Here is a 15,318-nt window from a genome sequence, read left to right as displayed (position 1 = left end):
CAGAGGACCCGGTCCGTTCCACGTAGACACAGCCCTCACCATTATGGAGTCACCACTAGCCCGTACAGTGCCTTATTCACAACCAGGGTCCATGGCTTCGAGGGGTCTCGGTCAACCTCGAACCCTACCATCAGCTCTTTCCAACTGAAAGTGCGTCTCATGTGACCAGGCCACGGTTTTCCAGTGGTCTAGGGTCCAACCGTTATGGTCACGAGCACAGGAGAGGTGGTGCTGTTAGGAAAGGCACTCGCGTCAGTCGTCTGCTGCCGTAGCCCATTAACGCTACATTTCGCCGCACTGTCCCACACTTATTCTTGCGGTTATTTCCGAAAACGTCGCTTGTCTGTTAACACTGATAAATCTACGCAAACGCAGCTGCTCTCAAGTGAAGGCAGTCAGCCACTGCAGTGTCAGTGATGAGAGGAAATGCCTGCAATTTGGTATTTTCTGCACACACTTGACACTGATGATCTCGGAATACTGAATTTCCTAAAGATTTCCGAAATGGAATGTCCCATGCGCCTAACTCCAACTACCACTCCACATTAAAATTCTGTTAATTTTCGTCGTATGGCCATAATCACGTCGGAAACCTTTTCTCATGAAACATATGAGTGCAAATGACAACTCCGTCAATGCTCTACCCTCTTATAACTTGTGTACGGGATATATATCTGTACATGTGAATCTCGCATCCCACGACTTTTGTCATCTCAGTGTGGTAGGGTACATGTTTAGAGGACCTCTTCTCCCGACAGCTGTATAGTGGTTTGGGAAGCTATTATCTAGTTACTATTTGATGAAGTTCCACATGTGTTATATTGTTGAAGCCAAATTTAAAGGTTTTTTTTCAATGTCGAGGAATAAAATATAAAGTTCCATTTCAAAAAGGGACGTTTTGTCATAATTCGGCAACTACAAACGTTAGAAATTATTCATGTACTCAGAAAATTCGCCACACTATACACTATAACTTCACTAAATCCACTCCTCGATATATTTACTACACTCCTGGAAATGGAAAAAAGAACACATTGACCCCGGTGTGTCAGACCCACCATACTTGCTCCGGACACTGCGAGAGGGCTGTACAAGCAATGATCACACGCACGGCACAGCGGACACACCAGGAACCGCGGTGTTGGCCGTCGAATGGCGCTAGCTGCGCAGCATTTGTGCACCGCCGCCGTCAGTGTCAGCCAGTTTGCCGTGGCATACGGAGCTCCATCGCAGTCTTTAACACTGGTAGCATGCCGCGACAGCGTGGACGTGAGCCGTATGTGCAGCTGACGGACTTTGAGCGAGGGCGTATAGTGGGCATGCGGGAGGCCGGGTGGACGTACCGCCGAATTGCTCAACACGTGGGGCGTGAGGTCTCCACAGTACATCGATGTTGTCGCCAGTGGTCGGCGGAAGGTGCACGTGCCCGTCGACCTGGGACCTGACCGCAGCGACGCACGGATGCACGCCAAGACCGTAGGATCCTACGAAGTGCCGTAGGGGACCGCACCGCCACTTCCCAGCAAATTAGGGACACTGTTGCTCCTGGGGTATCGGCGAGGACCATTCGCAACCGTCTCCATGAAGCTGGGCTACGGTCCCGCACACCGTTAGGCCGTCTTCCGCTCACGCCCCAACATCGTGCAGCCCGCCTCCAGTGGTGTCGCGACAGGCGTGAATGGAGAGACGAATGGAGACGTGTCGTCTTCAGCGATGAGAGTCGCTTCTACCTTGGTGCCAATGATGGTTGTATGCGTGTTTGGCGCCGTGCAGGTGAGCGCCACAATCAGGACTGCATACGACCGAGGCACACAGGGCCAACACCCGGCATCATGGTGTGGGGAGCGATCTCCTATACTGGCCGCACACCTCTGGTGATCGTCGAGGGGACACTGAATAGTGCACGGTACATCCAAACCGTCATCGAACCCATCGTTTTACCATTCCTAGACTGGCAAGGGAACTTGCTGTTCCAACAGGACAATGCACGTCCGCATGTATCCCGTGTCACCCAACGTGCTCTAGAAGGTGTAAGTCAACTACCCTGGCCAGCAAGATCTCCGGATCTGTCCCCCATTGAGCATGTTTGGGACTGGATGAAGCGTCGTCTCACGCGGTCTGCACGTCCAGCACGAACGCTGGTCCAACTGAGGCGCCGGGTGGAAATGGCATGGCAAGCCGTTCCACAGGACTACATCCAGCATGTCTACGATCGTCTCCATGGGAGAATAGCAGCCTGCATTGCTGCGAAAGGTGGATATACACTGTACTAGTGCCGATATTGTGCATGCTCTGTTACCTGTGTCTATGTGCCTGTGGTTCTGTCAGTGTGATCATGTGATGTATCTGACCCCAGGAATGTGTCAATAAAGTTTCCCCTTCCTGGGACAATGAATTCACGGTGTTCTTATTTCAATTTCCAGGAGTGTATTTATGGCTATACAAGGTAAAACATTAAAAAAGCCGAAAACTGCAGGGACGAATTCCTGACTGTAAATGGAGGACAAATGTCCTATGAACCACTGTCCGGAAATGCATCGTTGACAAAATGATAGTTCCTCTGACCTCGTGTCATGAGTTTCTTTTCTGTTGGAGGCTGTGTATTTGATGCAACGTACTGTAAGCAGCAGAATTTACCGGTATTCATATCGGTGACAAGCCGAGATTGTGTTTGTGTACGGCCAAGCAGATGTAAACGATCGAGAGGCAGGACGGCTATACCAAAACAAATACCCTCACAGACACCAGATTCACCACACAATATTTGAAGCCCTTTCTGGGCGTTTGTGTGATCATGGGTCCTTTCAGCCAGACGAACGTGTAGGGAGCTGAAATATTGTGTGAAATGGTTATAGTATGCTTACAGTACGCTGTGTCAATCACACAGCCTGCAACACACGAGGAAGACACGGCACGTTGTCAGAAGGACTTTCATTCATCAGCGCCATCTATCGTGCCAACGATGCATTTCTGGACACATGTTCATGGGGCCTTTTCTTCCCCATTTCCGGTCAGGAATCCGTCCCTGCAGTTTGTCGGTTTTATTAATGTTCACCCTGTATTTGGCCATCCTTTACAATAGGAAAAGCTTATTTGACTCGTGACAGAGCGTCAGAAAAATAAGAAATGTGAAATGGCAACTCTCGAAAAAATAATCCCTGTATCTCATAAAATTTAAATCTGAAAATTGTATGCAGTCACCGGTTCTGTATGTCAAATACGTGCATTTGTAGCTTCCTCTCCCCACCCCCCCCTCAATCCCCTCAATATTACAACGCCAGTACTTCTTGGGAAATTACAATTGGACTAATGTGAACCAGCATAGGGGTATACAAGTTGTCCTCTTTCCCAAGATTAGAAATTATAAAAAATTATCAAATGTGTCTTTTTTAGACACGAAAACATAGTAACCCACAAAAGTGTGTACAAATTTCTAACACACAAGAGTGAAAGGCTCTGAACTACTGCAAGGAACTCCTGGAAACGTTAAATAGTGTGGTACACTATAATTTGAGAATCTGAAGTTAATAATTCACAATTTTTAATTCAGCTGGAAGCCTATTTCACATGAAACCTTGAAATTGTACACACCTTTCTGCACAAAGATCAATAAGGTGTTTTCTCTATGTACCGATGAGTAAGTAAATGTTACAATTACTTTTGAAGAGTCCATGTTGTTAACCTCAAATCCTATGAGTGGTTTAGGTACCTGGGTGGCAGAGTTGGTCACATGTAGTGTGACCTCCATTAAATCCGCGTACTAACTTCACAGAAACTAATTCCTTTAGTAGTTACGTTTCAAACGTCCGAAAATGAGTATCAGTACTTAAGAATCAGCGGAACTACGTTTTATAGGATACCTCCATCGTGAATGAATCGTATTTTATTAGGATTCTTCCAGGTAATCTGTGTGGCATTCATCCGTCCTACAAATAGGTTATGTGGTTTTCCACCTCCAGTCGCTGCCAACGCATACTTCTTGAGTTTCACGGTTGTTGCTGCTCCTAATAATTATTTCCAATAGTGAACTCAAAGAATAATGGGCATTTTCGCTTATTTGTGCAAATGACGAAACATTTCTTTACGTTGAACTGCCAGTTTCTGTACCAACTGCCGACCCACTGCAGGTCTTTCTGCATTTCGCTACACTCTTCTGGCGTTGTGACGTCCTTACCGACAGCGAGACCGACCTGTTCAGTTATCGAAGGAAACTAGTGTAATTTATGAGTATTCGGTTCACGATCTCAATAATTCAGCAAATTATGTTTTCGAGAGACGAAACTCGTTATTGTCAGCAAATAGCTTGATTCTTACATGCAATGGTTATCTTAACACTGACATTCAGCTTTTCTGCAAAGTGACACTACTCGTGAAACAGAAAACTCCAGACGTCTTGCACCTTAGACAGATGACGAACTCTCGTGGCGGCCTCACATTCTCGACTTTCTCAAAAAGCTGATTTACAGTTAGCGTATTGTCCACAGTCCACTCAAACCTGTTTACTTAACATAATTTACTTCACATATTTTCCTTTCTTGCTGTCATATGGAATAACATTTTGGAGAGACTCAGTTCAGGCGAACAGAATATTTGTACGAGGAGACTTCAAAACGTATATTATTATGACAGTCGGAGTAACTTTTACTGAATGCTGTACTCAGCTTCAAAATGACACAGATGTATGATACTTCCTTTTTTAAATATACTTCTCAAGTCCCTGTAAACAATGGTAAGAACGTTCTATCAACCAATAAATTCTTCAACAATAGAAATACGCTCCATGGCCATGGAGCTATTTGAGAACCGCTGTGTGAACGTCCTCATCGTTGGTAAATTGTCGATTGCTGGGAATCAGTTTCTCGATTGTCGTCTGTGATCGATTGTCGTCTGTGGTCGATGCCGATGGCCGTCCTTTCCGATCTTCGTCACCCCCTTTGGTCAAACTGTTGGCACCGTTTCACTACGCTTGGTCGCGACGTTACATTTGGTCCATATACTGCCAGAATTTCACGGCGAATATATATGCAATTTTAAGGTTTCATTACTGTATGATAGCCAGTGTCCTTTAGTTGCGTACTACTCATATGTACACTCATATCACAACCATGGCACTCTTTTCTGGGGAACAAATGCACAAAGTATGAACACAGTTTTCAAACTGCAGCAAAGGGTCATAAGAATAATACAATAACCATAAGTAGTAGTCGAGCTCATTGAATGTGCCAAAACACTGGGGTTTCTAACTGCATCGATTGAGTTTATTTACCAGTCAGATGTGCACGTCAAAAGTTATGGTGATAATTACTGCAAAAATAGCTCTGTCCACGACCATGGAACAAGATCGTGACTGAATTTACATTCACCAAGCAAGAATAAACACAAAACTCAAAACATCATTCTCTACCAAAGAATGAAACTGTACAAGAAATTATCAAAACATGTTAAAGAAATTGCTAAAACAAATATATTTAAAAGGGCAGTTAAAATGCCTGTTAAGCAATACGTTCTATACACCTAAGGATTACTTAGATATTACAGAATATGAGTTTGGTAAAAAATGTGCACAAATAAATAATAATAACGACAATAAAATATCTATAATTCCCGTAACACTTCCACATTATATTTCTCCCATCTCTTTTACTTTTCTGGAAAAACTTACTCCCAAAGCTATGCAATGTATAATACTAAGAAATGAATGAAGTGTGGCATTAGTCTTTTATATTATTAAACAATTTATTTGAGAAACAGTATTGTACACTAGGGATAAACCGCATAAGCAGCACTGTTTTGAACGGAGTGGCCTTGTAGTCAGGCAGGTGGAAGCTCCAATCTTCTTTCTGCCAGCATGATTTACATTTTCCGTGGTTTCCCCAAATTACTTCAGAAAAATTCCGGAATGGTTCCGACTATAAGGCCACGGCTGACAACCTGTCCCATCTTTGTCATACTACACCTGTAAGTAGGTAAATGTATGTATATGTGAACTACTTAATTTTTTCTGTTAAGTTGTGATGCCAATACATGTCCAATATCCTTCTAGAAGTGACCTACTGATGAATGAAACTACTACTACTACTACTACAATCCCGTGTACTTTAACTTAGGAGTACGTTTTCAGTTGCTGCGTCAGTGATCCAAAAATGTAATGCCCCTGCTATCCGTACCATAACAGAGCTGTGTCAGCAGGAATCCCATGAATATGTAACGTCTACTGACAATCCGCAACTCATATGCAAAGATCTTAGCAAGAGACGACATTTGTAACTTACTTTGTGAAGCCTTCTCGTAATGTGAACAGTAAGTGAATTAATTCACGAACTTCCGTAGCGTTTTATTTAACAAACTTGGGACACTTAGACTGACCTCCAAGTACATCTGTTTCCTTGGATATTTCTCATTAAGACGAGAATTTTTTAGAAGAAATAGAATTTTCTTCATTGCCGTTTCAAATAGAATAATACCTCAACATCAGCTATGAATAGGTTTTCACAAGAGCTGAATCCTGCTAGTGACAAACTGCAGCTTTCTGAATCATAATGAAAATTTTTTGCTTTGGTATCTCGTCAGTCCACGACAGGAACGTTATAGGTAAACACTGTATAATTATCATATAGCAAAATAATTGATGAAATGGTAAAGAGTAGTGTTCAAATAGCAATATTTTAGATCCGTTTGACTCTATTATGTCTATTTAGAATCTCTGAAACACATTTAAAGCTACGGAAAACTGTTCTAATAAAAAGGGCTGAAGCTTGATTATTTGGTTCAGACACCAAAATTTGAGTTTCGCATGGTCTTTCCGAATAACTCCAGGAAAATTCCGGAACATTTCTTACTAATATGACAAGGCTGACAGCTCTTCTTTCCTTTTCCCTTTCCAATATTTGTAAAAAAAGCCCCAACGGTGTATGCTGTTATTATTATTATCATTATTATTACTAGCAGCAGCAGTAGTAGTAGAAGTAGTAGTATTAATGGTGCAGTTGTTGCTTTCTTTGTTATTTGCGTCCTGTACTTTCTAAGTTTAATGTTTTATTATGCTGAGTATTTTTCTTTAAGTGGCCGCCAATTAGCCTGTTGCGTGACCTTTTTTTTATCGGAAACAGTCCTGTAACATATGTAAAATCATAATTCAATGACCCACTCGATCAGAATGATCAATTGACACCGAGAAATGTTATATATAATAGTTATAGTGATTGTCGATAGCTGACTAATGTAAATTACTCTACATTTACTCCTTTATCGGTGTTTGCATGGCTTCTACAACTAAGACGACGTTCAAAGCAGACTGAGATGAGGGGCAGCACCATGAATAAACCAAATTAATTGTGATTCTAGTTTCATTTTATAGTCATTTAATTCCTAATTCATTATTTTGGAAGGTGTTTAATGAACTTATGTCTCAGGGTTAGTGTGCAATTTGTGCATCTGCAGCTTGAATCACCCGGCTGTATCCTAGCAAACCATACAAACAAACAAGACGCAAATAAATAGCCTGAAAAATGACCAGTTCCATATCATCTCAATAGAAATCGTGTGACATGTAACTAACTAAACAACTTTTTAAAAAAAATCTGCAGCTGTTATGACTTATTCTGAGATAAATTGAAGTTAACATAGAGATTCAGCAGTGACAAAGACACGTAGACCTGGTCAAATTGTGACAAGAAACAGCTACAGTACATAAATACAAGTACTGTACAAGCAATTTGATACCAGATGTCTACTATTGCAGTTAGTTCCGGTATAAAAGTTGTCCCTAACAAATGGGTCAGAATATCGAAGAGTTTTAAGCTGAATAATGAGACGTGATGAATTAACGGTCGGAAACAGAAATTTAGTCTTACATTAACAACTTACACATTCTAGCGACAACCCACAGCAACCGTTCAAAGTGTCGACCGGCAGTTTCAGTACAAGCACCACAACACAATCCACTGACAGAACTCAACTGTGCGTTGCAAATCAATGAAGCCCCAATGCTTGCATATGGTTTGTTTTTTTTATAACAGAGTCTAATTGTACCTTTGCCTCTAACAAAAATTTTGTGACTACACCATCACTCTCCACCCAGTGTACTTTGAATCGTATACAACAAAAGCAAAGCCCAGTCGAAATCTTCGGATAACACACGAGATACTGAATGTAGCTGACAAAAGAAGAAAATATAAGAATGCACCAAATCAAGAAGTCATGAGGAAAAACGAACTGGCCGATCGCTGTGGCCAAGCGGCTCTAGGCACTTCAGTCCGGAACTACGCGGCTGCTACGGTTGCAGGTTCGAATCCTGACTCGGGCATGGATGTGTGTGATGTCCTTAGGTTAGTTAGGTTTAAGTATTTCTAAGTCTAGGGAACGGATGACCTCAGATGTTAAGTCCCTTAGTGCTTAGAGTCATTTGAATCATTTTTTTTTAACGAACGTCTCTAGAACGAGACTAACTGGAGGTATAAAACGCCAAACCAGGAATGGGTAGAGGAAAAATTCAAAACTGTAGAATAATGCCTGGCTATGGGGAAGAAAGATAGAAAGATGAAGTATGTGAGAAAAGATGGGAAACATAATTTGGTAGAGAATGGAAAGACTTCAGACGAAACAAGACACCCGGAGTAGACGGCATTCCCTTAGAATTATTGAAACGCTTGGGAGAACATACTATGAGAGAAGTATCCTATCTGATATGCAATACATTATCGTATATTACAAATCCATCCAGCCAGTGCAGATTTATATTGCAATCGTTCATAAAATATAACAATACTTTTTGTATGAGCGACTAAACACATTTGCTAGAATGTCGCAAATATTACATTTGCCGCTGCAACTTATTTAAGAGATTTAGTTTTCGCTGACCTATAACAAATGAGAATGTTATTGAACCAAACGGTTTGAATTTATAAACCTCATAGTTCGAAAGTTTCACAGAACTGATTTTTTTCAGAGTAGACATTGTTTCGGTAAGCTTCAACATAATTTATGGATAAAACATTGATAACCATGTTACATTAATTTAATTCCATTTCTAAACTTTGAAGATACTTTAAGCCCTCATAAACTGTTCATCTTATTAAAATGTATTTGAACATATAGCGTAAATTATATTCATTTTAGCGTGACTTATGCTCTTTCCTCTTCCCCATGTTTAAGCTGGTCAGATATAACTTTACATTTTTTACCGTGTCTTCTCTTACATGTATTGTTCGCTTTAACCCTTGATCCCTCATGCTGGGGAGTAAAATGAATTAGTAACAACAAGTAGCGCAGTCTAAGATATGTAAATGTCTGCGCAGTACTATTAATTTAATGTTCAAAAGTAGTATTCATGTGAAAAAATTGGAACGAAATGATTGTCCAGCACAAATTAATTTGTCTCTGTCGCTTACACATATAACTTCAAGTTATGCTTAGAAATGTGCACCAGATAATCCAAGTCGTTCACAGTAGGCAGGGAAATGTTGCATCAAACTTCAGCATCTGCAGATTTTTAATTAAATTATATTGAAGTAACAGAGAATGATATTTACAAAGTTTCGAAGTTTATTCGCAGTATGGATTTGCTAAATGCACTTCTGTCGCCATCTGAAACAACTTGTAAGATAAATTCAACATATGTTTAAGATGTACGACCAATAAATTTTTCATATCTCATTTAAATAACTGATACAAAACCGAAACAGCTCTCGTATTTGAATGGTCATAGATACTTTAGATGACTCAGGTTAAAGGATTAAATAGTAAACTGAAAGGTTTACATTTTGTACTTCTGAAATAATGTTAACATTGTTGTATTCTCTTTATTCCTACCTTCATTCCTTGATAAGGAACTATCGATTTAGAAAGTAATTAAAAGTTATAGACTCACATATTTCTGATTTATTTCTGAAACCACAGTTTCCACCTCTTCAGTATCAAAGGGAGAAAGCAATTCAACAATAAAAATAGGTAATACGTAAATGATTTTACACTTTACGCGTTCATTCTTCGAAAAGTAGTGGCTTTTCAAATCCACAAATTAAGGTGAAGGCGGCTGACAGACGGTGGGACTCTGTGCATAGAAAATAAGAAGAATCATCTTTTGCAGTACAATTTACCAGCCTATTCTTTTACTTCCCTTTAACTCGTAATTATTAGGAAGCGTGCAATCCGAAATGATAATCTTAGCAACGTTCTAAGAAAACTATAATGAAAAGTTGTGTTTGTGCCACGATAGACAGTCAGAGCTGTAGACGGTGTTCCTTCGTTAATAGTCATTTCCATCAAAACCAAAAATGAAGAAAGGCTAGTAATATAGACGCATCTGTTAATGAACGCTAAGCACAAATGAAGTGAAGAAGTGAAGCTGGGTTTATACGCTAGCGCCTAGAAATTTCTCTGAAATTAAACCGATTATTACTACAGCTTCCATAAAAAACTTTTGATTGATAATTATGAACGAGTATCTGAAGGTTCACTAAACTGACGCGTAACAAGAGTAATTCTGCTTAACTCATTTGTTAGTGATTTGATATGATGCATCAAAAATAAGAAAAAATAGTTTAGGTAACAGGATTGGCAGATTTGTGATCGAAGCAGTTGAGCATAGTACGGTATAACTACTGACAGAAAATGATCAGATCATTTCATGCTGAATTACTGGAAGAATTTCCGGAAGTTGAGCTATAACGTGTACCATTTAAAAAACATCATACTTTAACACTCTTGCCTAAATATTGACTAATAGTGTACTGTTTTCACTAAGTGTGGATGTGCAACGCAGAGGAAACATGTTTAAGTTTTTGTAAAATGTAATTTTATTCAAGTAAATAACTTAATTTTACGTGAAGGTAATCACAATAGTAATTACAAAACAATTTTGGTTTAAATCTATCAAACCATATGGAACTCGATTGCTTCATACTGGTAAAATCGTATGAGTGCTCACCATCAGAAGTTTTTCCTATTCTAGACCAAATGAATTGTACTGTTATTCGATATAAATTTTTGGCTCTCATTTGGGCTACTGTGAATTTATTTGTGATACTTGTTGCTGCTATTACCACCACTCTCTGGCTCAGTTTTCTGTCATTATAATTATTGTTCCGAAATATATCTTCTCCCATCAGCAACTACTCTAATGAGCATCATACAAATGTTATGGAGAAGGACTAGTTCATTGGACTTTTGAAAACATATGTTATATTTCCCATATTATTCTTATTGTTGTAACATTCGTGTATGCATGACGTTGACCAGTAATATTTTCTTTCAACGCGCAATTTTTTTAGAAACCACAAACCTGAAATAAGTTTCGTATGCGTTGTTCTAGTTTCTTTATCATTTGTAGGTCATTATTCTTCAAAACACATACATTTGAAACCACGGAACACCAGCTGGAATTGTTTCCCTTTTCGCAGAATGTATGTGCGTTATATACCTGTCCTGTCACTTCAATAAAGAAAGCCAGTATCGTGTACAGCTGCATCTGCACCGGAAAAGTAAACCAAATCGCCTACGAAAATCCGCACAATAGTTATCTGGGTTTTCATTATACGCTACACTACGACACAGAGAATCGAAGTAACTAATTTCTCAAAGATAGTCGGTGCAACTACTTGGAATGCAAAGATATAAGCCATAGGTATATAAGCCACAGTTAAATGAATAAAAGCGTTATACACATTTAGTGTATCACCATCAGCTACCAAATTTAGCACAAAATTCCCTTCAAAATGAAATATTCAGTATGTTACTATCTGTTCCTAAGTATAAAGTCTCGCATATCTATGAGACATTAACGAACAACAAGTAAATTATTTTATAAATTCATTGTGAAGATTAAATAGGAAGACTGAAGGCCCTGAGAATATTTTGGGGTTGAGAATGTGGCTATCACTTTCTAGAGCTTCGAAGGAGGTGGTACACTTACACAAAAATTTGAAATACATGTATAGTCTATAAAATTTTGTTCTCAAGCTCTACAACAACTGTAAAACAATGTTGCAAATTCATAGCGTAGCAACAAGTGCTCAGTATTACATCCGAACGATTTAAACTAATATTTGTCCTTAGTAAGTTTGATTTCAACACTCTATCATGACTTCTTGAGAAAAAAGCAGCATACTGGTGTAACCATTTCTACATTCCTTGAAAGTGCAGGACACAGCCAAGCGACAATCGTTCTAATGTCTGCACTTTCCTAGGGGTAATTTCTTCTCTTAATGGAGAATACCGTAAAATAAAGGAAATAGTGCCACAGCATATGATATCTTCATCTAAATAATCCATTAATGTGCAAGGTTTCTGCTGACGGATAAAATGAAAATGCTTCACTCAAATTTGTTAAAGAAAACACATAACAATCTTTACCTCCTGAATAGGTTAACTTAATGTTCCCCGTTGGCCACTTGTGATATGTTGTAGTATCTGTATGCGACAACCTATAACATGTACTGACGATCTAAACTGCCTAGATTGCCACAGTACTATGAGAAAACGCTAACAGAACAACATCATTTATCTATCACTCTGCCAGATTTTCTGATAGGTCTTGTGAAAGTAATAATACTGATAGCAATAAAAAAAGGAATCCTGCAAAATCAATTTTGGCTGGAACATTCTCATAGTTGGCATATACTTGTCTTCTGCACAGAAGGGCCTCTACTTTCTACCTATCATTCCTCGTCAGACCACTGAGGGAGTTGAATTTGCTCCTCTTCGTGCAATAATTGGAGTCTCCAAAGAAGTCAACGTAATTTGTATTGATTTCTCATAGTAGGGAAATAATGTCTGCTAGTGATGGAAATACAAACATATGGAGAGAATTCTTTGTTGAAAAGTGCATACAAATTTCATGTTTTGCTGCAGTATGGAAGTCTGTTTGTATGCAGTAAGGGCACACAAGTAAATAAAGTTTGAAAGTCTATTTTGTCACCAGTTTCAAAATTTATCTGCAGGAGACCACTCAGGTCGCGGAAATTATGATTGCATCCGAAACATGTACTCTTCGGCAGCGAAATGGAAGAGAACGCTGCCCAATCTTAACTTCGTTTTGTGATACGCAGGTTGTTGCTTCCTCGTCAGTGACTGGGCGGATGCAACAATAAGGTAAAGGAATAGCTAGTGGCTCGTTGCTCTGTGAACTCAGCTTCGTTATCTCTGTTTGCTCTTACTGAAAAAGGTTACAATTCTGCAGTTGTAAAAGGTAGAATGGGAACTAGAAACCTGATCAGAGCATTCTGTTTGAAGACCATGGGCTTGTTAACTTGACCCAGGCGATTGTCATGATATGTCCTTATGGATAGCCAAGGCCGGCTTACAGTGTCTTCTTCTTCTGTCAGAGAAAAGTATCTCTTCTAATGACCTAGCCGTCAATGTGAATTTTGAGCACGGGCGTAAATAAGAGATACCCACTATTTACGGTATTGTGTCATTACTGGTGAATAAGCAGACAGTACGGGAGGAAACGCTGAGGAGTGATGGCGTGAGCTAGTCTGGATGAAAAAAAAAATCATGCTGACATGTTTGCCAGCTTCAGAAGTACGCTTGTTTACATCCCAGAGCGTTTGTCATGTCGAGTACTTGAATGCGCCCATCATCCGACATTCTCTACTAGACTACTGTCTGTGACGTCGGTTAAAGGCCGAAGCCCATCGGTGAAATCCGAAAAGACGCCTGTGTGCGGACTAAACAGGAGGGTGGACATCACCTCCGATCTGTGCTGCATCTGTCTGCACCATCTGTAAAACTTATCGGAGTTGGTGGTGGCATTTTTGGACTCGAACTGTCGAGGTGAAATTGACCGTAAAGCCCAATAAATAAGTAATCGCTAATTTACTGACCTCTTCCTGACATGTCCAAATGGGTGTAGGCCGGAGACATTTAAGAGCGTCACAAACGCTTAGCTGGTGTTTTGCTTTCGGAAAGGCCCAGCGTCTAAAGAATCTTCGTTACAAACCCTGTAAACTAAAGCGAGCGCTGCCCGGATGGGACCAGTGGCGCCCCACGGCGGCCGTTACCTGTGCGGCTCGGCGGCTGCTGCGGCGGCGGCGGTGGTGGCGTCCGCAGCGCGCGCTCGCTGCCTGCTGACTGGCGGCGCCGGTGACGGCGGCGGAGGCTGCGGCGAGGCGCGCCGATCAATCGTCAGTCAGCATCTCCAGCCGCTTACCGGGCTCTAACTGCCACTCGAGCCAGTTCCTCCGGCCGCCGGCTTTGTGGCCGCAGCCGCACCGCAGCCAGGTCAGCGAGCAACAAGCCCGCGCCCGCGCCCGCTATATTTGGCCGCCCGATGGCCTGCGACGCCCTAGAGCCTGGCGCTGCCGCCGGACTTCCAATTTGCTCTTCCGGTGCTCCGGCCACTGCCGCTGGCGGCTACCGTCTCCGCGACACAGCCCGCAAACGAGGGAAGCCAGATGCGACACTACAAAATAACCCGAGCAACTCGGCAAATGGCAACCAGAATACGAACTCGTTTTCATTTTTTTACTCATTTTTAGTAAGCCACTTTCTTATCTTATATGTCTGTTCAGTAGAAGTGTTGCAGTTGCTTTTAACCAGCTTCCCCATGAGCCAGCCACTTGAAATTTTAAAAATAGCTCAGAAATGATTGACGATGTAGTATTAACTCGCCCTCTTCCAGGTCTCTTCGGAATGGTTGGGGGTGAACGAGGTCGGTAACGCCTGACATCTAGGCCGTCCTGCGCGACTAGCGCTTCGTGCGGGTAGTGTCAAACTACATTCCATGTGGTATGTGAGCGGGCAGGCACAGCTGAAGAGCGAGAGGCAGGAGAGAAGACAGATATCACTTTCTCGTTTGTGTGTCTATTCGGTACAAATTCTGTAATCGATATTAAGCTAACTTCCAAATGAGCTAGAGACTGGAAATTTTAAACATAGCCCATAATTGGAACGCTATGCAATATTAACCTGCTTTCTCGTTTGGCATCTGACAGAGGGTGCTTTGAAACTTCCTGTCAGATTGAAACTGTGTGCCAGACCGAGACTCGGACTCGGGACCTTTGCCTTTTGCAGGCAAGTGCTCTACCAACTGAGTTAAACAGTACTTTGTTTACCACTGTTATTTCCTGATGAGGTAGACACTTGAAAATTTCGACACAGCTCAAAACTGTATGACAGTGCAACATTAACTTTCGACACAGCTCAAAACTGTATGACAGTGCAACATTAACTCACTTGTCTGGTGTGTGGCGGAGGGTACTTTGTGTGCCACTGTCATTTCTCTCTTTTCCTGTTTCGGTTGCAAGCTGTTCGTTGGAAGGCAGGTAAACCTCTGTGTGAGCTGTGATCTCCCTAACTTTGCCTTGGCATTCTTTGCAC

The 15,318-nt window shown here is 41.1% G+C and overlaps 1 protein-coding gene across 5 annotated transcripts in view; it reads right to left on the bottom strand.

Moving 5' to 3' along the window:
- Positions 1-14,066, bottom strand: part of LOC126299573 (glycine receptor subunit alpha-3) — a 386,589-nt gene extending 372,523 nt beyond the window's left edge. For 3 of the 5 annotated variants that reach the window (XM_049991580.1, XM_049991579.1, XM_049991581.1), the window contains exon 1: positions 14,001-14,066. The gene's annotated coding sequence lies outside the window, so the exon portion shown is untranslated. Of the gene's footprint in view, positions 1-13,823 lie in introns of all 5 variants that reach the window. The other 2 variants (XM_049991577.1, XM_049991578.1) reach the window with 2 other exon arrangements.
- Positions 14,067-15,318: the final 1,252 nt, after the last annotated feature.

Source organism: Schistocerca gregaria, chromosome X, assembly GCF_023897955.1.
Source record: "Schistocerca gregaria isolate iqSchGreg1 chromosome X, iqSchGreg1.2, whole genome shotgun sequence".
Taxonomy (NCBI): Eukaryota; Metazoa; Arthropoda; class Insecta; order Orthoptera; family Acrididae; genus Schistocerca; species Schistocerca gregaria.
This window is presented reverse-complemented; position numbering and strand designations above follow the sequence as displayed.